Source organism: Ambystoma mexicanum, chromosome 7q (genome assembly GCF_040938575.1).
Source record: "Ambystoma mexicanum isolate Mex_15411 chromosome 7q, UKY_AmexF1_1, whole genome shotgun sequence".
Lineage (NCBI taxonomy): Eukaryota > Metazoa > Chordata > Amphibia > Caudata > Ambystomatidae > Ambystoma > Ambystoma mexicanum.
The window spans coordinates 764,950,460-764,974,724 of record NC_090941.1 but is presented as its reverse complement, the minus strand read 5'-3'; positions in this window follow the sequence as shown (position 1 = coordinate 764,974,724).

The window sequence follows — 24,265 nt, the reverse complement described above, 5'->3', positions numbered from 1 at the left end:
CTCGCTGAACTGTGGGGGCTGAGTGTGTACGAAAATATTCAGTCAGTGTAGGAAAGGAGATTAATGTGCTTTACCCACGTGTTTAATGTTGCAAATTGAATTCTTGTTCTCCGCCACTCTCTTCTCAGTGTATCACAAATAATGCTGTTACTGTGCTATTTCGTTTATTTCTGTAAAGAGTGAGATCGTGTTTAAATGCAACTTTTATAATACACAAAAATATCTGAAAGCAGACAGGTGGTGTGTTTTATATTTACCAATACAGTGCTGATGATGTGGGGAGATGTTTAGACAGTGCAATTGTCATTTTTAAGGTAGCTAAAAATAAGATTTGGCTGCAGCTGTGTGCACAATGTCATTCAGTATGAGCAATTATAACTAACTGTGTGTGTTATAGCCTTTTGCTGAAGGTACATGAGCCAGCAAAAATAGAGACCCGGGACATAGTTCACTACCATATATAAGTTAGTGAAAAATGCCACGTTAGCTTGCTGCCGTAGATAAGACAGCGAGAAATTGCCCATGGTGGCACACTAAAAATGAAAATGTGTTGTTCCAAAAATGCAACCCTGAGGTCTCTCTAGTGATTACACGAAAAATCTAAACAAAAATAAGGGGTTCTGGATATTGGGGCCACAAATAAAACAAAGGAATTATGCTCACCAAAATACCACCAACCACGCATACCAACCACGCATACCAACTGCACATACCATCTAAATAGGTCTGTGTGCTGAAATAATGCATATCGTTACTAAATTATTATTTTTGGCGGTAAGAAAATACCGCCAGGCCCCAAATCTACACAAAATACTCAACATATTTATGGTGCGATGCAGTCCGGGAAAGTGATCACAGAGCACCTACTGGGCGTGGCAAGTGTGTCTCACACTGCCATCTGTACATTAAAGGGAACCCATTTCATAATAGCAGTGTGTTACTAAAAACAAATTTCAGAATGTCACAAAGGGAAACCACATTCTCAGACCTAGTGCAATATTTAGAGGCAAAGTTGTTTGCACATGGGACGTGGTCGGCGAACAGTACCTTAGAATGGCATGACCGCATTCAGGGTGAGGTGCAGAAAGAAAAACTATACAATATTTTTGCAGAAGGCAGCATAATTCAGGTCTGCCTTACAAGATTATTGAATGCAGCCGATACAAGTGCAGAGAAAGACTGTTTAATACAGCTATGCGGCAAAATATGGTTTATTTTGAATAGGTCCCTGCGAATGCAGGAAAATGATGCCTAGCTAATTAACAGGTTAAAGACTGAATTAGATGGGGCAAGTAAAAATCAGGAAATGTTAAGAGCAGAATTGGATGTATGCCAAAAAGACATGCAATTAAAATGCAGAGACTTTGATGCTCAGTTTTCCAAAAGCAAGAAACAATTTGAGGATAGTGAGCAAGAATTGATACACTTAAAAGCCTTAGTGGACCACATTAGACAGGATAAAGATGAGATTGTTTCAGAAATGCAGATTTTACAAAAAGAAAATTTTGAAAAAGAAAGTAATCTCCAAGATGCAGAGCAAGAAATGGTTAGAATGATTCAAGAAAAAGACAAGAGAAACAAAGAATTCAATGAATGCCAAATGCAAATGTGCGACATGTAGGAGGTAATAGATAAAATGAGTGATGAAAACAACTATCTGCAAAATGAAGCACGCATGCTCCTTAAAAAGTGCAAAGACTTAGAACAACAAATGTGCATTCCCAGGTCCCAGGAGAGGTGGCAGGGTACCACATTCAATGGAGTGGAGGTGAATTCTAGTTCTGCCCAAAGCGCTAGTGCTCCAGTGACTGGGCCAGTGAGTGAACTTGGTTGCAGCGCCCTTGGGAGATTTGATACTCCCATTGGGGGCAGCCACCAATCTCATACAAATGAAAACAGGATTGAATAACAAAGTAGTGCAATTCCATGCATTGCAACAAGTAGCCCCATAAAAATAATGAAATCCATTAAAGCCCTGATCAAACCATTTAAAAAGGGAGGTGAATGCTGCATTGAGGATCACTTAGAAGCGGTTCATGACATTTTTAAAGCACTCCAGATACCTAAGGAACAGTACAGAGAATATTTTCATTTAACTTTAGATGCCCCGATGGCCAGCATCATAAGGGGATTAAATGAACAGCAGAATATGACATGGGTGGAGTTTGAAAAAGAAATTAGGCGTCATTTTTCTCCTTTTCAGTCATTGCAGGAGGCAAAGAAAGTTGCTTACACAATCACTGCTGGGCCTAATACATCCCCTCGCCAATTTTTACAAGACTTAAAAAGAGCATTTTCTCGCTTTGATGTATCTTTTGACCCAAATTCCAATGAGTTTAAAACTGCATACTTCTATGGGCTACAGAAAGACATCATATCCCAATTGGTCCGTGAATTTGATCGTGACAAGTCCCTTGAATAGATTGTACATCAAAGCACAAAACTATATGAGGTACTCTATTGTCAGGGTAGAGAAAGTGATAAAATGAAAGATACTAGACCCAAATCTAAAGAACCCTCAGCCACAGTAATGGAAATCAGGTCAGCCAAAATATCCCTTGAGTCTGCTCAAAGCCCAGGTAAAAATAATGTGACACCTGAACAAAGGGGTAATCAACAAAGATCGCTCTTTCCTGTACCAATGTTCCAATCACATGATCCTAGTAATAGGAAGAGCTATATCAGCCCTAGGTATTTAGGGGACAGACCCCGGGTAGGATATCGGCCTGATATGTCAGGTATGAACAATAACCAGAGACAAAATCAAGATCAAAGAAATGGTGGTCCCTACCAGACATTGCAGATTTGATCCCAACACAATGATATATGGTAATCAGGATAGACCCCGATATGTGGATCGATTTGCTGATAATGGAAATCAACATAGGGGCCAGTACCCACAATCTGAGAGACAGGACATGAGGCAAAACATGAACTACAATCCACGTCAGTACAATGATTCCCCACCAGGGGACTATAAGCAAAGGATGGGTGCACCCCGCTCCCCTCCACAAATGAATCAAGAGTTCAGAAACCATCCCAACAGACATCAATCACATGAGAGTATCAGAATAGATCCAATCAGGGGGAAAACAACCAATATTGACCTAGGCCACAGAAAGAGGATTCTAGAGAGATGGAAAGGTTCCAGTGCCTTGAGGCCCAAGTGAAAATGTTAGCTGAGCAATTAGGAAAGCTCTATACAGCACAAAAACAACCATCAAAAGAGGGGGCTGATGGCCCTAGCAATGACCGGGGGGCTTCTGAGAAGTGATTAAGTACTTATGACACCTGCAGTGCCAAAAAGACAGATTGCCCTGATGTAATTTTGCATAATGACTCTGAGATGCCTAATGATTTAAAAGTGAAAGCACCAATAAATGAACATGTAACAGAAAATGCAAATACTTCTAAAAAAGAGGTACGGTTTAACCAAGAACTAAATCAAACATTGAAGATTTGTGCAAATAAAAAAGAAACACCGGAAATTCCAAAAGAACAAAGAGACAGATTTAAGAAAAGTGACTCATGCATGGGGAATACCAGTGAACAGGGAGTAAGTGGGGATGCTATAGCTCCTTCCCTGGGCAAGCAAAACAATGACCAAACACAGGCAGAACAAGGAAATACTCAAAAGGAGGGTACAGGTCAATCACCTGAGGAATTCTTTGAGCCACATATTTTTGAAGAGGCTGAAAATGCTGGTATCACACTAAATGATCACACATGCACAGAATTAAACAATGACAAATTGCTGAATGATGTTGTTACACATGTTCAGTTGGAAGGTTGTAATGTGGTCCCTGATGTTACCCAGATGGATGGGCGAACAGTGGCCACACTCCAAAAAACCTCTGATCATGGAGAAATGAATAAAGTCTCTCGCGCAGAAATGGGTAAAAAGGAGGGAAACATGTCTTTCCATTTACCAATGTGCTTAGCCAAAAGTGAAAAAGGCCTGAGAAAGGTGAGCCCTGAAATCAGTAAGAATTCACACTTCTTATGTGTATTAGAGGAAGTTGAGGACATATATTATGCACCCATCACTGTAGAAGAAAAATGCCAAACATTTGCTATGATTGACACTGGCGCACAGGCCACAATTATGTCCAAGGAGCTGGTAAAGAGTATCAATGAAGGGAGACCCCCACAGAATCAGATCACAGTGAAGGAAAATCAAGGTCCAGTGCATAACTTTAATGGGGAGGAGGTGCCCATCATAGGTGTAACTGAGGTTGACATAAAAATAGGAAAGCACAGAATGAAACAAGAGGTATTGATCACATCTATTTGTGACATTCCATTTCTGATGGGGACAGATTGCCTGAAAACATTGTCTCCTCTCATAGATGGGGTGAATGGAGTGCTGTGGTCCTTAACCAAGAAACCTTTGAGACCTAAGAAACTAAAATCACAAAGCAGCAACATAAATGAATGTCACACTGTTGCCAAAACAAATGATGCTGTGGAGGTATATCTCCAGAATAGTTGCATACCTAGTATCACTGTTATATTAATGTGTCAAGACAAAATGCAAAGCGACAATGAAAGACTACCTGTACAAATATACTTGGACCCAAGGAAAAATTGGCAGACTGCCATAGATGAGCACACATTACGTTTTTATTTAAAAGAGAAAACAATCAAACAGAATATTGCTCCTAAAACAGATTCAGAAAAACACATTACCACTCTTTCTGAAATACACATGGAAGATGAGCAACCATGGGTTCATGTTGGTATAAATGACTGTTTTAAAACAATAAAAGCCACTTTAGCGCTTGAACAGGAGAGGAGCTTCATTAATAAGAAATTGTTGCAAAATATAATGGAGAGGGAGGAAATCCCGAAATTTAGGATTAAAAACCAATATGTTTCTGGGTTGGACAGTCCAGATTTTGAAAACCGAATTGCAGGCAGATGCATGCTTAAAATTAGCATTGGGCAGAAAACAATTTACCATAATGTATGGATAGTGAGTGGAGCACAAAATTACCTTTACATGGGCAATGACATCATTCACAGAATGTGTATGGTGTTAGATTTCCTTAATCAAAGAATATGGTCACGCCTAGGTGGGCCGGCACCTGAATTTGAAGACAAAAGTAGGGCTTATCATTGTGGACAACTGGTTCCTTATGCAATCGAATTACAAATGAGGAAATATACTATTATTCCTGCATTTACAAAACAGTTTGCAATAACACTGAAATGCAAAAATGGACAGCAGATGAAAGACTCTGATGCATTTGTATGCCTGAATGAATCCATAAAACAGCAAGGCCTGGATTATGAATACATTCCATTGGTAGATATTGGTGAAGGATCTGTACAAATTATGGTAAATAATAAAGGTTGTCAGGATATTCATTTAGAGGAAAACTCCCCATTAGGAATGGCCATACAAAAATCACATTATACGGCAGATTTAAATAACATGGTGATTGGAAATATCCCTGAAAAGTATGTAGATGCCAAGGGTGAGTTGCCAGAACACCTGGACTCTCAGCCCAAAGGAATATTTAAAATTCATTCTGTGTATCCTTACGATTCAAATGAGACAGGGTGCTGCCATCAAGAGGATTGCATAATATTTAATCTAAATGAAAATGAAACAGAAAATCAGCCCATTGAAGTGGAAGCTGACATGCAAAAATATTTAAAAGTGGCAGCTTTACAAAAAGACACAGCCACACAGTTAGAGGAAAGCACCGAGATTCCCTTACCAGAAGATTTTGCAGAATTTTCCAAAATGTTAGAAGAGCAGATCTCCTTAGCGGATGCGTGTGACAGCGATGAGGATAGAAACAATCTGAGGGAGATATTTATGGAGTTTAAGGATGTATTTGCAAAAGATGCTTATGATTGCGGTTTAACTGATTTACATGTGGCCACACTACCAGAAGGGTGTAGCAGAAGTCCAGTATTTGTACACCAGTATAGACTACCGCTGGCATGTTTAGAATCATTAGCAGAGATTATAAAGAATTTGGAAGCTCGGAGAATCATCAGGCCCATTCATAGCACATCCAATACACCTATTTTAGGTGTGTTAAAGCCAAATGGTCAATGGCGGCTATGTGCAGACTTGAGGGAGTTAAATAAAATAGTGCCAGTATCCAGATGGCCACTACCATTCATTGATCAGGATTTAGCTCAGGTACATGGTTCAAAAGTGTTTACCATGTTAGATCTCACCTCTGGATGTTGGTGCGTGCCATTGGCAGAGGAGATACAACATTTATTTTCCTTTACATTTCACAGGACTCAATATGCCTGGCTTAGAGCTCCGTTCGGGTACATCAATAGTGGGAGTGAATTTGGCATATTTTTGAGAAAGGCCATGCCAGATGCAGCGGAAAGAGGAACCATAGTTTATGTGGATGATGTCCTGATAAAAAAATGAAAGCCTGAAAAGCCATTTTGATGAAATAAGACATGTGCTTGGCCAATTGCAGAAAGCAGGCGCCAAAGTGTCCTTACAAAAAGCACAATGGTGCAAGAAAAAAGTGAACTTTCTAGGCCATGAAGTGACTGAACATGGGCTAAATCCACAAAAGAAAAAAATAGAGGCCATACAAAAACTAAAGGACCCTAAAAATGTGAAAGAGGTAAAAAGTTTATTAGGGATGACAGGCTATAACAGAAACTTCATTGAAAATTATGCTGAAATTACTCAACCATTGACTAAACTACTTAAACTGAATACACCCTGGATATGGGAAAAAGAGCAGTCTGAGGCAGTAGCTAAATTGAAGGAATGTCTTGTAAAGGCGCCATGTTTAGCATATCCCATAAAGGGTAGGGATTTCTTTGTAGAAATAGGGTTCTCTGAACATTGTATGTCAGCAGTGTTATCACAAAAACATGATGTGAATCACAAAACTATTGCATATGCAAGTAAAGCATTTTCCCAAGTTGAAATGAAATTCAATGAATGTGAAAAGGCCCTATTAACCACTGTGTGGGCGCTACAACATTTCCGCCCTATTGTTCAGGGAGAAAAGGTGATTATTGAAACAAATCATCAACCTTTGCAGTTTTTAGAGAATAAAAGAATTAGGTCAGGTAATCTAGCCCAGTCCAGAATCACTTCATGGACGCTGGCATTACAAGGTTTTCCTGTAGAAGTGAGATATGGACAAAATAAAAAGAGCCCAATTGCTCAAGGGTTAGCTGACTTACATGACTGTGCAGCTGAACAAGTATCAAACGAAATGGAAGTGGAACCTAGTTTGCAGGAATTTGAACAATCACCACACAAAGCTTTTGATGAAAAAACATACAAGTATCTGCCAACTGTATATGTGGATGGTTGTGCTTTTCACATTGAAAATGACAGTAATAAACAATTAGTGTCAGGAATAGGGAATGTCTGGTTGAAATGTGAAGGCGTCCCCAGTGTAAGGATGAGGATTGGAGCTAGAAGCAGTCAAGTGGCGGAATTGGCGGCCATTTATAAAGCAATTTCTACTGCAGTTGATAATAAATGCAGTGAAATTGTCCTGGTGACTGATTCTGACTATGCACGAAATAGCTTTGTGGAGTATTTACCTGGCTGGAAAGCGAGAGGCATGGTTACATACAACAAAAAGCCACTTAAACATGCAAAAATGATACAAGCCTTACACAAATTGGTGTCAGAAAATGATTTGACAATATACTGGAGAGAAATTTGTGGACATTTAAAAACACCAGGAGAGGATAAGGAGGGAAATGATAAGGCAGACCACCTGGCTAAAATTGGGGCTGTGATGGGAGAATTGCTACCTATTGATGATTTACTGGGTGAAATACAAATTGATGCAGTAACACATTCTAAAACACCAAAGGAGACAGAGCAACCAGTGGTACAAATGGTCATGATATGCCAGACCAGGCACAAAAGAATGATCGAATTTTGAGAATCTATTATAACCATTTGATAGATCCTGAACAAAACCCTTTAACAGACAATGATTATATGGGAAAAGAAGAGTTGAGGGTGCTATTAAAGAATAAAAAACAAGTTAGACTGCAGGATGGACTCATGATTAGAGATTCCATAACAGGACAAATACAGTGGGTGTTACCCCTTTCATTCAGAGGGCTAATGCTACAACATGCACATGATGCAATAACTGCAGGCTACCGAGGTTCACAAAAAACATTGGAAATACTAAAAGATTATGCTTACTGGCCACATATGTCCCAAGATGTGGCATTATATACTAGAGGGTGTCTAGTATGCGCCCAATTTAAACCTGCTTCACCTATGCATAGAGCCCTATTGATGAAAAGAGGCCTAACTCTCCCATGGTCAGATTTGCAAATACACTATGTAGGCCCTTTAAAAAGGTCGAGCAGAGGACACTGTTACATTTTAAGTGTGATATGTTTGATGTCGAAGTGGATTGAATGTATTCCTGCACCAGATTGTAGTGCGCAAACAGCAGCCACATTGCTGGTGAACCATGTGTTCTCAAGGTTTGGGTTGCCACAAAGAATTGAGTCAGAGGAAGTCATTTCACAAGTACTCTAATGAGTAAGGTATGGCAAATACTGGGTGTGAAAAGGAAACTACTTATCGCATATCGGGCAGCCTCTTCAGGTGGAGTTGAACAGAGCAATAGGTCTGTTGTGGATATTTTAAAGAAATTCGTGGCAGAAGCAGGTTCCAGCTGGGATTTACGTTTACCGTTGGTTTTGATGGCAATCAGATCAACTCCTGCCAAAGCAACAGGTGTTAGCCCCCATGAGGTCTTGACAGGTAGGAAGATGGTGTTACCACAACACCTGTTATACAGAACACATGAGCAGACACTTGTGAGTGCATCCACAGTTCATGAGTACATTGATGAACTGAGGAAGCATTTGCAACATGCATTTGCTTTTGTGCAGAGATATCTGGAAAGGGCTGCTGACAGTGCAAAGACATACTATGATAAAAGAACATCAGTGAGAGAATACAGTGTAAGGGATCAGGTGTACAAGTTTCATTTTGGAAAAAGTAAACAGAAAAATTCTAAATTTCTAGCAGCCTGGCAGGGGCCATTTCGAATTATAGATAAGATCTCTCCTGTAGTTTATAAAATTTTGAAGAATGAAGGTGAAACAGCGATAGAACAGTTTGTCCATGTAGATCAGATCAAGCCATGCCATTACAGACACAAGATCAGGCAGCTTGAGCATGTAGAAACAGAAAGCCCTGGGGCTACTGCCCACTGATGCACATAATACAACAGAAAGTCCCTTGAACATAAAAAGGTGGAGTGAATATGTCTAGTCAGGAGGCAGTGACAGAGGAGTATAAAAAAAAAGATGGTTGAAATGGTACATAAACACTATAATATATGTAAATATATATGAAGCATAAATAATATAAAAAGTAAAAAAAAATATATATATATTATGAAAGCTCATGGTCGGTGTGCAGAATGAAAATGTAATAAACATGAGGTATGCTTGTTCTCAATAACCTGTGTTTAATTTCAGAAGGCGAAAGAAAATTTTACAAGGCGTGTTTTATTTTGGCAAAAGGGTGAAATTAGTATTGTGCTATATACTTAATCTGTTTCTTTTCTATTTGATTTCGAATATTAACATATTTGTACCGGAGGTCAAGGGAGACGATGGAGTCCTGGAGTCCCCTGGATGAAGACCAAAAGATGCCTGCCTCCGGGTGGAGGTGAAGACAAAATAGCCGGAATGCCAAAGAAAAGATGACTTCTATATAGAAGGATCCAAGAGTACCAAGATGAAAGAGTACCCGAATGAACCAAAAGAGGCAGACAAGTGTCCTGGCATATGGAGTTCCACGTATTTATTATTTTAATTAATTGTTTTAATCTGTTATGTTAATTATTTGTTTTAGTTAGTTGTTTTATTTTATTATTTTCAATTGACTTCAAGTATAAAATTGAAACACTGGACTGGACAAATCCATTGGGAAGGCAAATGTAGAACATTTTATAAGAATTGATTAATTCAGATGAATTTTAATATTATATTGATTGAACAGTGACTTTCAATTTTCATCTTCACAACAAGAATGTTAATTGTATTGTATTGTTACATTTTGAAAGAAGAAAAGGAGCACGTTAGTTGCCTGTTAGTGCCCAGATTTGCCTTAAAAAGAGCAGGAGGCACTAGCTTCACTGTGCTAGCCTCCCAACTTTGGAACACCCTACCACTCATAATTAAAACCACGGAATCCTTCCCGATCTTTGGGAAACTTGTTATTGGCTGGTTACTGAACAATGAGTAGCATTTACCCCCACCTCTAATAAGCTAGCAGCCGCAACCATACTTGTATTATATGTAAATTGTTGTATGTAAACCCTTGCTTTGTAATTATTGTACTTTGTAAATGTAATGTATATGTTATGCCTGTAACCGCCTTCCTAAGCGCCCTTCTACCCACGGGTCCGGAGCGCTCTACAAATAAATAAAACAAACAAACAAACAAACGTTGGATTTTTTCCAATTGTGGCTCGGATTAGCCACATTTTTTAAAAAAGGAGGGTATATGTAGGATTGTTTAGCGTGTTTTGGGAGCACAGAGTACAGCACCACTGCACAGGATCAATGTATAGCATGTTCTTTTTGAAGTTCAGTGCCACTGCATGGGTTTGGTGCATTGCTATGATGCAATTGTTTCAAGCTATGTGTTGCCAGTGTAACATGGACATATAAGTGAGGGCAGGTTATTCAGTCAAAAACGATTTTTACATATAAAAAGCAAATCATTTTTTTTTCACAGTTAAAAGCACACATTTGTACATTCAAAATGCGCACTATTTTTCCTATGTTGCAAGAGACACATTTGAAAATTAATAAACTAACCTCATTAACAACTAACCTGATCATAACCCACTAATAATAATGTCTTCTTCAGTGCAACATGAATGGAAAATGACAGGCTCTGAAAGTCATTATTTAAATGCACATTCAGTTTTGTTTTTCTTTTTGCTCTGCTGTTCTGTCCACAGTAACTGCAGGAAGCAAAGACCTCGAATAAGCAGGAAATCAGTTTGGTTACAGTTGCAACTGTATAAGCCAAGCCATTGTGCAGAGGGTGGTTAGGGCATGATAGAATTTTATTGGTTAGGATCCTTTGGTAGGAGGTAACCAGAGTTTTCTTGTTTAATCTCGAGGAAGGAGCTAGGGAGAGACATCTTGACACAGCTCGAAGAAGGACTGGGTTGATAGCTGGGGATGCCTGATTCATAAAGGAGATTCAACTTGGTGGCAGAGACTGGGATTTCCATTCAACAAGTCCCAGTTTGAGTGACAGCAAATGCTCGTCCTTGCTGGGTGAACCCCTCCAGAAGGCGAACAGCCAAAGAAGTTACATGCTGAATAAGCCTGGTAATTATCTCGCTGAACTGTGGGGGCTGAGAGTGTACAAAAATATTCAGTCAGTGTAGGAAAGGAGCTTCCTGTGCTTTACCCACATGTTTAATGTTGCAAATTGAATTCTTGTTCTCCGCCACTCTCTTCTCAGTGTATCACAAATAATGCTGTTACTGTGCTATTTCATTTATTTCTGTAAAGAGTGAGATCGTGTTTAAATGCAACTTTTATAATACACAAAAATATCTGAAAGCAGACGGGTGGTGTGTTTTATATTTACCAATACAGTGCTGATGATGTGGGGAGATGTTTAGACAGTGCAATTGTCATTTTTAAGGTAGCTAAAAATAAGATTTGGCTGCAGCTGTGTGCACAATGTCATTCAGTATGAGCAATTATAACTAACTGTGTGTGTTATAGCCTTTTGCTGAAGGTACATGAGTCAGCAAAAATAGAGACCCGGGACATAGTTCACTACCGTATATAAGTTAGTGAAAAATACCACATGTTAGCTCGCTGCCATAGATAAGACAGCGAGAAATTTCCCATGGTGGCACACTAAAAATTAAAATGTGGTGTTCCAAAAATGCAAGCCTGAGGTCTCTCTAGTGATTACACGAAAAATCTAAACAAAAATAAGGGGTTCTGGATCTTGGGGCCACAAATAAAACAAAGGAATTATGCACACCAAAATACCACCAACCACGCATACCAACCACGCATACCAACCGTGCATACCATCTAAATAGGTCTGTGTGCTGAAACAATGCATATCCACTGTGTTATTGTTGTACATGGCCCAATCTGAATGTAGGGAGTGATTGTTACTAAATTATTATTTTTGGCGGTAAGAAAATACCGCCAGGCCCCAAATCTACACAAAATACCCAACAGTCGTCGTTTAACAATGTAAGGGCTCAAGTTTGGGATGCACTGCGGAAAACCTTCCCAGATACTCTAGACTTACCTTTAGTAATGCAGTGTACGATGGGAGAGGAGGAGGAGGCTGCACAGTTTATTCTTAGGGTGCAGGACCTGTGGAGATCAGAAACAGGCACGGCTTGGTAGCAATCCACGGCCCTGTTTTATTTTATTGTCAAAAGGAGTTGCATAAGGCCTTCGATAAAATAGCTGTGATAGAAGCCAAAGGCTGGCCCGAGATTCAGAGCATCATAGTACACCATTGTAGGAGGATCAAAGCGAGAGAAAAAGAAATAGTACAGAGGAGGTTGGCAGACAAAGCAAAGCTTGTTCAGAATAAATTGGTGAAGGTTGCTGCGATCAACCCAGCCCTACTCGTGGAAAGACAGGAAGGAGGGGAGGAGGGGTCAGGAAGTACACTAGCAAGGATGGCAGCTACCTGGTCTGCAAATGAACTGGAATAATGGGCAGGAGAGGAGCAGTACGAAGGCCCCCAATGGCAGGGCAGACCTGTAAGAGGATGAGGTGGGTATTGGAGACAAAGAGGAGGATTTGGAGGACAGGGAAACAGAGGGATTGGAGGGCAGGGCATGCAGAGAGGGAGCCAAGGGTCTTGTTGGAACTGCGGAAGGTGGGGACATTTTTCCAGAGAATGTAGAATGAGACTCTTGGGTTACTATCAAGGACCCCTACCATGGGAAATGAACAGCAGTTTGGCCACCCACATCCATGTAGCCCCTACAGGTTGCCCATGGGTGGTAGTGGATGACAAGAGCAGTATTATAACGAATGCCTGCAAGGATCACAACAAATGCAACCCAGGCAGCAAACACAACAGCAAGGTATGCAACCCCAAATAGCATGCCAGAACACAATGGGAAATACACACAATAATATTTTCGCTACCACAGCTAATGGCGCACCAGCACCTTTCCGCGGTACAGCAGTAGTTGGAGACAGCGTTTTCTCCATCTCAGGAACAAACTCATACCCCGATTAGGACAGCCCACAGAAAGCAATTGCGTGTCCGGTCTTATCAACTACCCTACATGCAGAAGAGGACCCACTAGTGGGGGCAGAGATAGGCAACAAACAGTTCATCTTCATGGTTGACTCGGGAGCGGAAAAATCATGCCTCATGGAAGGATGGTTTCCCCTCTCAGGAAACATTTTGGAAATGCAGGTGTTTTCTGGGGCTATTTTAAAAGTTCCTTACATAAAAGATTTGGACATAAAAGTGGGGGGAAAAATAGTTTGGGTGCCCCTGCTGTATCATGAAGATTTACCCATAAACTTGCTGGGGAGGGATCTCCTTAGTAAACTTAACATGACCACCTCCTTTACAGAAAGGGGAATAGTGTACTCCACTCCAGGAGTGTCTCCAGTGCGAGCAATGCTGATGATCACTACTATGGTAAATGAGGTTATAGTAAGAGGGAAGCCCACGGATGTTGACATGTTTATCTAGGGGATACAAGTTCTGGCTAGAGTGGTACCAGAAACAACACAAAAAGAATGGATGGTGCCATCTGATTTTGTTTTTCCCCCTGTAATAAGCCCTGAGATAGTGCTTGGTGCCATCCTTTCAATTGACCTACAGGGGGTGCAAGTATCAGGCAACCGTATTGTGGCAATAAGACTGGACACGCATGGATCCGAGTGGAGAACAGTGTTGTGCATAGACCCAAACATAGCGCTGAGGGAGTTGACAGATGAAGAGTATTTACTGACAGTAACACTGATGGGGAAATAATCATGGAAATATGTGTGCCTTGATCCAGCCCAGAAAGATACATAACCCCCTCATGGCCATTGTCAGTACACCGCCTTTGATATTCGATCAAGATATGGAGAAAGTACCACAAGAAGTATGGACAACTGGGCCTCATGATGTAGGACTCCTGCAAGGAGAGTAACACCCATAAAAATCAAACTAAAACCAGCTGCAGTACCACCCAGAGTGAAGCAGTACCCCCTGTCTAGAGAAGCGCAAGAGGGAATAAAAGAAACAATAAGTGCATTACTGCAACAATGTATAATTGGGCCATCAAATTCACCATGTAATACGGCAATTTATCCTATAAAAAAAGTGAGAGGCGAGGCTTGGAGGATGATACAGGATCTCCGCCCACTTAATGACATCATACAGAAGGAGTTCCCTCTAGTGCCAAACCCTGCATCCATTTTATGCAGCATCCCGAAAAATGACACCTACTTCACGGTTGTGGATTTGAAGAATGCCTTCTTCTCAATACCACTTTACCCCAGTCAATACTTTACAGCATTCACCATGGGTGGAAACGATACAAACACTCCAGACTATCCCAGGGTTACTGTGAAAGCACCAGCATATTTAACAGAATTTTGCATGAAGACCTTGGCAACATTGATGTAAAAAGCACAATAATTCAATATGTAGATGATCTCCTTATTTGCAGCAAAAGTGAAGAGCAGTGTAGAGCAGATTCAATAATATTATTGACCCTGATAGCAACAAAGGGGTACATGGTGGACAAAGGAAAACTGCAATACTGCCTGGCAGAAGTTTTGTATCTAGGACAGCTGATTTCGGAAGATGGCAAAAGGATTATACCAGATATGTCAAAAGCCATACGTCACACATTGATACCGAAAACAGTGAAGGACATGCAGCTATTTCTCGGCATATGAAATTACTGTCGTGCTTGGATACTAGAGGATTATACCAGATATGTCAAAAGCCATACGTCACACATTGATACCGAAAACAGTGAAGGACATGCAGATATTTCTCGGCATATGAAATTACTGTCGTGCTTGGATACTAGATTATGCCGCATACACGTGCCCCCTCCTCCAAGGACTAAAAGAAGCACAGAAAAACACTTCCCTATCAAATAGATACAGGGAATGATAACACAATATTTCAAATTGCAGGACCTCATCACAAACACACCTGTTTTGGTAAACTCTGATTATGATCTGGAGTTCTATCTCTTTTCACATAGCAACGGAATACTAATGACAGCAGTACTCACCCAGAAAACATCACTAGGCCACAAACCATTGGCCTACAGTAGTACCTTAGATTCAGTGATGCAAGGTCACTTTGCATGCGAACAAGCTCTCGCAGCTGCGGCCTGCGCGATAGAGAAAAGTGCCACCATAGTGATGGGCTGCTCAGTAACACTGCATGCTGAGGACTCACTCATTGCCATATTCGAAAGGTCAAAGTTTACTCTTACTACACAAAGAGCAACAGCATACAAGATAATAATATCAAGCCCAAATGTACACGTTGTCAGATGTAAAAATGTAAATCCTGCCACATTCATTACAGAACCCAGCACAGTAGAAGATATGCAGGCACACGATTGCGCTACATATGAGGGGGAGGAAGATGACATCCCAAAAGCAAGTGAAAACGCCCTAGAAGAAGGAGAAATATACTTCGTAGATGGGTCAGCATCAATAGATTGTGAAACAGGAGTAAAGCATGTCGGAGCAGCTGTGGTAAGGATAGAAGGGGAAGAATATGAAGTGATAGTGCAGAAGCGCCTCCCCTTACATTTTTCAGCACAAGCAGCAGAACATTAATTGAAGCATTGCGAACAGCTAAAAGGTGTGCAGTAACAAAATACTCGGACTCGGCATATGTGACAACAACAGTACACTCAGTCTTGTCACAATGGCGGCAAGAGGATTCAGGAGAGCAGATGGTTCCCCCGTCCAACATGCAGCATTATTGAATGACTTAATTGAAGCACTAGCAGAACCATCAGTAGTAGCCTTGGTGTAATGCCAGACACATACAAACAACACAGATGCAATCTTGCTTGGAAATGTGGCAGCAGATGCCACTGTGGAAGAAGTGGCATTTTTTGATATAGTAAAGACACCAGCACTAGACGACAAAGTAGAAGGGTATAACTCTACCCCCGTACTGCAAATAATAGAGTTGCAAAGGCGTGCACTACCTGAAGTGCATGAGCTGTGGGAGAAGAGAGGGTGCAGAAGTCCCCTACAGATTTGATATGGCGACACGAGTTGACAGGGAAAGTAATAATGCCAATGGAATTGTTACAAGTAGCATTTCAACAGCTGCATTTTCGAACACACGTCACAAAGCAACATATTGCAGCAGACATCCACGAAGATTTGCAGGAACACTTGACAAAAGTAACAATAGCATGCACCACATGTCAGTATTACAGTTTGGGTATGACACTAATAACAGTGTGAGGAACACTGCCACGCCCGTCAGGGCCATTTCGAGAACTTCACATAGACTATGCTGACATGGGAGAAAGATGCAACAGGGCAAGATACATGATAGTGATAGTATGCCCCTTCTCACGGTGGGTGGAAGCACGACCATGTGCACACCCTGATGCCTAATGCGCAGCCAAGTTTTTGGTGTGAGAGGTATTCTCCAGGTCAGGAAAATGTGACGTGATCCGCTCGGACAACGGCACACACTTTGTGAATGACCTCTTTAAAGAAGTGACAACATTGTTGGGGGTTAGACACAAACTTTTTTTGATTTATCACTGGCAAGTTAACGGGGTGGTAGAAAAAATCCCAAACATTAATGGGACATAGGAGACAAATAGAACTCGAGTTAGAGCAGGCCATAGAGGCTCTAAATGTGCAGAAAAAGGAGGTGAATCTCCTGCAACAAAAAGTGTCACATTGGTCCCAAACCATACAGGCAGCTCAAGGAGACAATGAGGCCCTCTGTGAGGAGAAAGAGGGGCTCCACCAGCAGGTGGCAGCTCAAGAGCAGTCATAGAGGCCAGTAATGGCCTGATAGCGGAGCAAAAGGCTCAGATATGTGCCTATTATCAAGAGGTAAGGGCTGAGAAGGAGAAAATAGTGAGATTGGAGAAAGAAGGTGCTAGATTTAATCCAAACTGGAGCGACCCCGAACAGGTAGAGAGGGACAGGGCAACCCCTGATCATAGTATGATGACCTCTGTACTAAGGGACTCAAACCCATTTAATACTTTGAACACTGGTGACTTCATGTCTACTGGTTCACATGAGCCAGAAACCATGAGGCCGGCAGAATTAATTAGGCCTAGCATAATGGAGCTGATAGGTCAGTGCCCCCAGCAATTGATGGACGGGCGTCCCGGTATAGAAACAAAAATATTAAGACTGATGTCTCTAACAAGGAGGTCTCCTATGAGGAGAAAGTCAGGGAATTAGATCCGCAGAAATACTACCTTCAAAGGTACCAGTTGGTTCAATTTGTAGAAAAACAGAATGGAATAAGGCCCAAAAAGAGCATTCTGAAGATCTCCACCCAATCAGGGCAGTGAGGGAGATCTTCCACCAGCCCTGGAAGCAGAAGATCATGTGGGATCCTCAAGCAGTAGCGTCTCTGAGTCTGAGGGTGATTGGACTCAGATGGCACGGCCAAAGAAGGCAAATAAACTAAAGAGAGTTATGGCGAAAGACCCCATTATGCAGATCAAGGCCATTAGGAGTTTCATAAACCCGTACCACAAAAGCGCAAAGTGTTCTGTCTGGGAACATTTGGAACTCTATGAACAAATGATGGACACTTTTTACCTGAAAGACAGTCAGAACTGCATAGAGTTTGCTAAATGGATGTTCTCTCCGGAGTACTCCAGCTTTTTTGCTGGACTGGAAGAACTAAACCATTCAAGATGGTCCACCTACAGGGCAGCCATCTTGAAACACTTTCCCACCCACAGAATCCCCCAAGAAGCTCGCAAAGCGGCCTATAATCTGCAATGCGGGAAAGATCATGCCTCACGAGAATTTGTGTAGGAGCTAAAACACGCTTTTGCACAAACCACTAGGAGGGTACAAGAGAATTTATAACTACTTTCATGAACTCCCAAAATATATCATGACTCAGCTGGTGAGGGATTTCCACGATTGAAGATCTCTGGACTGGGTAATAGAGCAGGCTACCCGCATTTATGAAGTCCAAAAACCTGCAGAAAATAAAAACCAGCGAAAGTTGAAACAGGTGTTCTTAGATTTTCAAGATATATTTGCTGTGGATTCATATGACTGCGGTCGCACCGAGGTTCATATTGCAACAATTCCCACGAACCCTGGAATGACTCCAGTATTTGTGAAGCAATATCGCTTGCCTCTCACATCTATGGAATCCCTGACGGAAATCCTCAAAAACCTTGAGTCCGTGGGATAATTCGTCCAGTCCACAGCACCTTTAATAATCCGGTGCTAGGGAACTAAATAAACGGGTCCACATGTCCCTATGGCCTCTCCCCTACATTGACCACGGGCTGGCCCAGATCCAGGGGTCAAAGGTATACACTGCCATTGACCTGACAAATGGGTACTGGACCATGCCTGTCAGTAGGGAGGACCAATGCAAGCTGGCCTTTACCTTTGGGAGGCAGCAGTACACGTGGACCCAGACTCCCTTCAGATACATAAATTCTGACAGCAAATTCAACATCTTCCTACACATGGCCATGCCTGACTTGGGTGAAAAGGGTAACTTGGCCTATGTGGATGATGGTCTGATAAATATTTCAACTGTGGAGGAACACATAGCGGAAATCCGTTATGTTCTGACCCAGTTGAGGGTTTCTGGAGTAAAAGTGTCCTTCCAAAAGGCACAGTGGTGCAGGACTCGTGTCAACTTCTTGGGACATGAAATTACTCCTGAGGATCTCTGTTCCCGGGAGAAGAAAGTGGAAGCACTTCTAAAACTAAAAGACCCCACAACTCTACGTGAGCTAAGAAGCCTCCTTGGACTGACTAATTACAGTAGGAAGTACATTGAGGATTACACAGAGATCACAAGACCCCTGATCCATCTGTTGAAGGTCAAGTGGGAGTTGGGTCCCGAACAAGCCGAGGTAGTAAAGCAACTCAAAAGAAGTCTCTCACAAGCAACTTATCTAGCTTACCCTGTCAAAAACAAGGAGCTCTTCTTGGAGACAGGGTTCTCGAATACATGCTTGACAGCAGTATTATATCAAAAGCATGCAAGGTCAATAAAGTCATCTCCTATGCAAGCAAGACTTTATCCTCAGTGTAAGAAAAATTCAATGATTGTGAGAAGGCACTCCTGGCAACGGTGTGGGCATTGAAGAATTACCACCCGTTCATCCAGGGGGAACACATCATAGTGGAGACTCCACATCAGCCTTTGCAATAACTCCAAAGTGACAGAATCTGGGCCGGAAATGTGAGTCATTCCAAAATTACTTCCTGGATTCTGTCAATGCAAGGCTTTCCTATGGAGGTCAGATATGGTCAAAACAAGAAGAGTCCCCTCACGCAAGGTCTGGCTGACTTGCATGATTGCGCCAGAGAAAATTGTCTCGAGGACGATTGTCTTAAAATCCAGGACAACATGGAGGCGTACCTGAATTCCCTGCACAAAGTCTATGAAGCAGACAAGTGCCAGGTAATGTCCACAGTTTATGTGGATGGGAGCTCCTACCATGTGGACAACAACGGGGAAAAGGAACTGGTGGCCGGTGTTGGGAATGACTAGGTGAATGATGCCCCGGAACCCTCTGCTGGGTACAAAATGGGTCCGTAGTAGTCAGGTGGTGGAGTTGATGGCAGTTCATCAAGCCAGCCGCACTGCCATCCAACACCAACTCCACAAACTGGTCATAATCACTGATTCAGATTATGTCTGGAACGGGTTTGTGGAGCAACTGGTTAATTGGAAAAACCAGAGGCATGCTATGTGCTAATAACAAACCGCTTAAACATGGCATGCTAATACAAAATATTGATGATCTGGTCACCTCTATTGGGATGACCATCTATTGGAAGAAGATCAAGGGTCATTCCAGAGCTGGATTCTGGAATGCAGGCAGCCGAGGCAGCAGCATAATCCTGTAGCTCCTGGGCCCTATTATTGATAATATTACATTATGAACACGAAGAAAAAGATTGAAGTTGCTGAAAACCCTATACAGAAGAAATAAAAACCAACATCAGAGATGAGTGAAGTTCCTAGCACTCAGGATATTTACTCTTTGTTGCTCAAAGTGGCTCAGGATTTGGGAAAAGTGGTCCAGGATGTGGGGGATGTTAAAACATCAATGGATGATTTGTCCAAGAAGGTCTATCAACTGGATAGTAGGATTACTGTCCTGGAAAATGGATCTACATCTATGTCCTCTGAAATCAAAGGGAGCTTCAGAGCATACAATACCTTGAGAGAGGAAGTTCAAAAAGGAAGAGAAAGGGGATTAGAATTGGACTTGAAGATCAGAAATAAAAATCTGAGGCTTGTTGGAGTGGAGGAAAATACTAATGAAGATTTGATACATCTGGTGTTGGATATACTGAAGTTTTGTTATGGTTGTGACCAAATAGTCCCAGGAGATGTGGACAATATATATAGAGTGGGAAGAAGCGCTGGTCCAAAGGCAAGACACATTTTGATTGCACTGATGAACACCAGGACGAAAGAAGCTATTCTAGGGGCAGCAAGGAAGAAAGGAAACACATATTTCAAGGGTCATCAAATATTTTTGTATCCTCACTACCCAAGAGAGGCTCTATTGATTAGGAAATCCTTTAAAGAGGCCAAAGAATTAACGAAACTGATGGGTGTTAATGCTGTCCTGAATAGGGCAAATGTGCTGACCCTGGTTTTGCCTGATGGTGAAAAGTTCACTTCGGACCCTAATGAGGCTTTAAAATGGCTGGAACCGCTGAGGGGAAAATGTACTTAATACTTCTACAACATGAGTTATATTTTTCAAATGCTGCCTGCTCAACCTCGACTTTTATTTTTTGATATATGTTTTCTTCTTTGACTTTACATGTGTTAAAATGGCGCTGCCGCCTCACTTAAGTTGAAGATTTGGAACTTTATACATTTTTGAAAGAACACTCACTTCTAAGATCGTAACATCATTGCTCCATAGCATCGCCAGAGGCTTTGAGGAAAGCTCCTTGTGGCGTGCCTTTTACGTGCCTTTCGTGATCCAGGAAGCATAACATGTCTGTGTCGGATACCGGCTTCATAGTCTACGCTGATTATAATGTGCAGGCACTCGATGTGCAGAACGTTTCCTGGATCAATGGCAGAGGGGGTAATCTGTTGGATATGGCTGTGCGTTTGTGAAGTCTTCTGTGTGTTTCAGATGCGTGACTCTTGAGGTAAAATATTTTATTCGGCTAGATCTTTGTCTTATGTGTAAAATAGTATTAGACCCTGGCATACCAACAAGATGGAAATGTATCGGTAGAACGTGTCGATGATAAGTATGGAGGCAATGGGACATTGATTGAAGGTCAGGTAAAGCGAGCAAAGCCACACGGAACAACGCTCCATCATCCACTTGGTGAACACAATGTGGAATGCTGAATATTGATTCCTAGGTGCATTTTTTCTTTTGACTACTTGAACCTATGAGGATGGAGGAGTATATGAAGGGTGTAGATCAGTCTGCTCTGTGGGGGCAGCGGACCCTAGTTCCTCCCTGGATGGCCCATTTAGACAGAGATTACAGCGCAGTGGCCTTCATGCTACTACAATTTCTTCATGCGGTTTGATGCCTGGAACCAATCAAAGGTTTGCTATAGTGTTGTAACCCCCCAAAGCACCGTTCTGCTCTCCATCGGAACATCAAGTGGCGTGATAGACTGGCAAAACACATGCACGTTAATGTTAATGTTGTTGCGCTGTATTAATCGAGGGTGCTGATGTTACTACACGCTGGAGATCTTGCCAGGCGCATTTACTAAAGGTAATGTCTTGACCCTCTTATGGTGACCCCCTATGTCATCAAACTTTGGATGGATGAACTATGGATCATTTATGCACAAGTAACGTGAGGGGTTGAACTTGCGAAAAGGAATCCTTTCATACAATGTCTGGAAGGGATCCTTTTATACAATGTGTGTGGTGACTGACGAATGCAAGACAGTTTCCTTTAATATTGGTGGCAAGGAAGTCCAATGCTCTGGATAAGCTAAGCGTTTACGGAGAATGCAGTATGGGCAGATCTGTGGGCTGTACAGATAAGTATGAGGGGGAATAGGTAATGAGAAATCCCCATAGTGAGCTAGTTCACAATGGTAAAGAGAGCTCACCAGAGGACAAATAGAAGGGGAAAGTGTAACATCAACAAGAGCTTGACGCATGATTCTAGGCAGACGGAGGGGAAACAAGACATCAATACAAGCATAGTGGATTTGTGGAAACGTATCTGGAAGGATTGTGTACCAAGGAAGACACATCGTTACAATATAATAGTATCGAGGTATAGATGAAGAGTAAGAACTATTACTGGGGTTATACTTCAATATGAAAACCGGATACATATGTAGTGCTCACCATGTCAAAATGGAGAGTTTCGCTCACATGTGTATCAGTAGCAGAAATGTTATTAGAAAGTGAGGGGGGAAAGAGACATGTGAAACCAGGTGCCCTAATGTAGGGGTTTGGAAGCCAACCACAGCCTATCAAATGGACTCATTAATTCACAAGTAGCGGCGACCAGTTGTTTCAAAGATACATAAAGCACACTTGTGACTGATAGGGTTGTGCTAATGATTCTGGTGTTATTGTGAACAGAAGAAACTCACCGCTGTCCAGAGAAGCTTTAATTAGTCTGATTGTTGGCCTACTTGTGACTTAACTTGCAGCTTTATGGTCTTCCACTACAGGACCTTGTATTCAGCCCAGGAGTAATATTTGTTATGTGGGGTAAAGTCGGAAAATGTTAGGAGTTAAAATGGGCCCTAGATGATAACCTACTCAGCTTTCATTTGTCAAATGATGTTATAGCTATGTTTATCCTTGATCGTATAGATGGGTCTTTGGTTGTTACAGATCCGGTTAAATTGTTATTTTTTTTTTCTTTCATTTCTTTCTTTCTTTCTTTCTTTTTTTTCTTTCTTTCTTTTTCTTTCTTTCTTTTTCTTTCTTTTTCTCTTTCTTTCTTCCTTTCTTCCTTTCTTTCTTTCTTTCTTTCTCTCTTTCTTTCTTTCTTTCTTTCTTTCTTTTTTTCTTTCTTTCTTTCTTTCTTTCTTTCTTTCTTTCTTCATAGAATGTGTTTATTTTGGTTATTAACATGTTTTCTTTCTAGGTGTGGACAGCTCCGATTTAATGACCATGCTTGGATCAATTTAGGAATTGTGGGATGTTTAGGGGCGCCTGTGTGTTAATGGTGACTGGGTACATGTTTACCAGATTAACAAGTATATTCATGTGGACCCTTTTTCCAGATACACTTTACTAGTTTTTAATTTACCCATGGTCAAACATTCCTTTCCTTCGACTTCAATGTCTTCTATTTTGGTGGTTCGATTCTTTTCTATTCTTATCCTTTCCATGCCTACTTATTTTTGATTGCTTTTTGGGTCCGATTCTGGAGCTATGCTTTGACCTAATGCAATTTACAAAGTCGCCATTTTGAATTTTCTCTACCTAATATTCAAGCCTGGCATAAAATTTGATACGCCTCACATATTTTGATTTTGATGTGTATTCGATTGATTGGGGGGTCCGAGCTAGGCATGTATATGGGATTACATGTAAATGGTTGTTGGATCTATTAAGATTCAATTGCAATTTCTTTTGATCATATTGCCTCTTAATTAAATATGTACATGCCATGAGATACTTGAATCATGTTATCACCCAAGTTGCCTATGCAGATTCCTTTCGTAGGTACTCAGTGTTAGGTATGCACTCAAGTGGCTAGTAGATTACCTGATGATGGTAAGCTGTACATGAGAGTGGGCAATATTGTGGGATTTAGATACTGTTAGGTATATATGTTGCTGATGTTAGGGAACTATGATATATTAGCTAGGTGATTTTTGTGGTAGTTGATACTGATTCCTCAACTTGTATGGGCCCTATTTAACTACACGTACCATTCATGTTAGGGCGACCCCAGATGGGTGTGTTGTCATAAAATATCAGTGATGAATTACCTATAGATGTGTTTTGAAATGGTGGTCTATTTGTTGCATCATAAATACATTATGAGGGTATTAGTGTTTAAATGATTCTGTGGATGGTACTGGGAATGGT